General features: G+C 36.9%; 1 pseudogene; it reads left to right on the plus strand.

Moving 5' to 3' along the window:
* Positions 1–268: 268 nt before the first annotated feature.
* LOC102840526 overlaps positions 269–3,575 on the plus strand; it is a 16,386-nt pseudogene continuing 13,079 nt past the window's right edge.

Here is a 3,575-nt window from a genome sequence, read left to right on the forward strand (position 1 = left end):
GTTTTATAAGGAAATAGGTGCCTATGTATGCACTCACATTTATGGTAAATGGAAGTTGCATGTTAAAATAAGTTATTGTTCACTCTCTGCTGGGTTTGTATTCTGTCTGCCATCAATTGGGTGGTTCTTTGTACCCCAGGGCTTTGCATGTAAGTGCAGGCCCCTGTAATCTCCGATTATCTGGGCCTTCAATTTGGAATAGTTTACCCACATTCAAATTCATACAAAAAAAAAAAAAAGAGGGGGTGGGAAATGGAGAGAGAAATCCATGACTGATAGGACCATCTTTGGAGTTAATCAGGTGTGCATGACTGTTGTACAGGCAGAAACCAGTGGCCTTGCCAAAGCCATTTGTTCTGCTTCAGATAATCTCCCTCCTTTTGTGGTCGGGTAGGATACACATAATCATATTCAAACTTGTTTGTTTTGGCTACAGAAAACAAGTTCACACTCTTGCAGAAGAATACATAAGTGAAAAAAAAAAAACTCCCTTTATCCAGTGGTAGAGAAAACCAAACATGTGGCTGCATCTACTTGACATTTTCTGACTAGAGCTCTGTCTCACAACCTATGTTGTGAAGACAGAAGTAGAGGCCGATAAACCCACTACACGCAGTGGTGACTCCACACCATCGGTGTCATCTGGTCCTCTGGGCCAACCCCAAACCTGCTTCCATTCCTGAACTGTTTAGAATGATTGTTTTTAAAAGAAACAACGGTTTCTTCTAAGACATCACTAGTGTATAACTAGATGTTGTGAAGTGCTGTTGAGCCTCTTCTGACTCATACAGACCCTGCATAGTATTTCCAAGGAGTCACTGGTGGGTTTGAACCACCAACCTTACAGTTAGCAGTCCAGTGCTTATCCTACAGCTCCACACCAGGACTCCAGATGACTAAACACACAAATGAAACTCTTTAGTCTGAGAAATTCTAAGAATCACTCATTCCATTTTATTTAATCAAACTACTGTCATGAAAGTTGGGATTTTAAAGTGTTTTCAATGGCATTTCAAAGTCATTGAGCAACATATTCAATTATTACAGTCAAGTTATGATTTCTTTTTAAACATCAGCTCCTATCACCTTCTAATAGCTCCCCTCTGTCTCATAGTAAAAGCAAATGCTTACAGAGGTTACAGGCCACTGAGAACTTCCCTACCCTTCACCATATCCTAACTTATTTCTCGCATCTTAAACTAATATAAAGCATTTATATCAACGCTTTGTTTTGAAATAATCTTCCCAGATAGCTATGTGGCCATAATACTCTGTCCTTTGCCTAAATTTCACCTTTTCTATAAGACTTTCAACGATAACTTTATTCAAAATTTCAAGACACACTCTAACCCATAGTCCTAGTCTCCCTTATCCTGCTATGCTTTTATATTTTCTTACAGCACACTTCACCTTACAACAATACATATAACTTATTTATTCATATCCATTATAAGTTGTTGCTCTCACCTCTCTAGAATTTTGAGCCTTGTGATTGTAGGAATTTTTATTTCATTTATTGGTTTATTCTAAGTGGTGCAATCAGTTACCTGCTTGACAACTAGCTGAGAAGTTGGCAGCTTGAACTCACGCAGAGGTACCTTGGAAGAAAAGCTTGACTATTTGCTTCTGATAGGTCACAGTCTTGACACCCTTATGGAGCAGTTGTATTCTGTGCACATGGGGTCAATTTAAGTCAGAATCAAGCCAATGGTAAACAGAAAAAAGCACCAGAACAGTGGCCCAGGGTTTAGTAATTGTGCAGTATATATTTTTGAAAGAATCTGTTACTTACATACAAGCATTTCCGCTGAATTCAGAAATTTGAAAGTTGCTAGAACCAAATTTCACATTCTTCTTACTTTCCTGTGGTTTGACTCACATAAGTACTTTGATATTCAGACCTAACTTTGGAAACCACTAGATTCAAACTCTAGTAAAGGTACTGAAATTGAGTGGATAATAAGACCAAATATTTATTGAGTACTTTACAATTTACAAAGCACTTAAAATTTTTTTTTTCATTGGGAATTGAGTGAAGGTTCATGGAGCAGATCATCAGTTTTACATTCAGCAAATCATATACTTCATTTATTTCAGTGATTGCAACATCCCTATTCCACTGCCTCCCTGTGATTCTTGTTTCCATTCCTCCTTCTTTCCCAACCCTTCTGAATTTTGTCCTTAGGTAAATGTTGCCCTGTCAATCTTGAACAATTGACCTTCCCATGATGTGCATACCTCACTACTGTTGTTTCTCCTATACAAAGCATATTTTGAAAACACTTTATCTTTGAGCAATCACAAGAACCCTTTGAAGAAAACATTATTGTCTTTGTTTTTTAAATAAATAAATAAGAACAAGGTATCATAATTGAGTTTCCCAAAATAAAAATCTCTTTCCAGCTAAGAGGTGGAGTTAAGACTTGAACATGGGTTCCCACTCAAGATCATATCTGCAGTCTAGTTTCCTAGACTCTCCTGTAACAAAAATACATAACATGGTGAATGAGCCAAATAGACCATTTCACATGGCACCATGAGAGATACGTAAATTTAATAAAAGTGTCCAAAAAAAAATCAGGCAGAGAGCTTGATACATGATAAATTTATCTTTTATGTAAAACATCACATCATGAAGGATGACTTTGTGACCTTTTTGTCAGGTCACCTTTTTGTTTTGTACATCATTGAAAGATATGCCAATGTGTTGATCAGACATACAAACTTTCTTTTTACTGAAACACGTTTTTTTCTAGGAATCATTACAATTTTTGAAATTTTCCAGAACTTAGCTGCTAAGCACTATTTAATGCAGGAAATTGTATATATATGAGAGCCTACATAAAGATCATGGAAAACTTTTAATATCTTTTAATTCCATTTTTCCATCAACTTGTTGAAGTCTCCTTATATATGAATGTAATCGTTTATGTTATGTGCCATTTTATAAGAAGTAAAGGATATTGACTATTGAAACATGATGCAGAGCACAAGAATATTGTCAGATATAGTGCCAGAAGATGAGCATCTCTCATTCTGGAAGGCACTGGAATTATAGCTGGGGAAAAGTTGCTTCCTCAACGTAGAGTTCACCATGGTGACACGAATGCAGTAAAGTATTCAGGACCTTCATTTGATGATGAAGCATAACTCAAAATGAAGTGTAACAGCTGTAAATATCCATTAACAATCAGAATGTACAAAGTAGGAATCGAATCTAGGAAATTGGAATTTGTCAAAAATGAAATTGAACGTATAAATATTGATAACCTAGGCATTAATGAAGGAGCTCTGGTAGTGTAGTGCTTATGAATCCGGCTGCTAATCTCATAGTCAGTAGTTCAAAACTACCAGCTTTTCTACAGGAGAAAGATGAGGCTTTCTGCTCCCATAAAGATTTACAGCATCGGAAACCCTATGCAGGGTCGCGATGAGTCGGAACCGACTCCACGGCACACAACAACAACAGGCATTAATGAGCCGGCATTGGCCATTTTGCATCTGACAATCACATGGTTTATTCTGCCAGAATGACAAATTGAAGAGGAAAGGCATCAAATTCATCACCAAATATA

This window comes from Chrysochloris asiatica, unplaced genomic scaffold (genome assembly GCF_000296735.1).
Source record: "Chrysochloris asiatica unplaced genomic scaffold, ChrAsi1.0 scaffold00019, whole genome shotgun sequence".
NCBI classification, from domain to species: Eukaryota; Metazoa; Chordata; class Mammalia; order Afrosoricida; family Chrysochloridae; genus Chrysochloris; species Chrysochloris asiatica.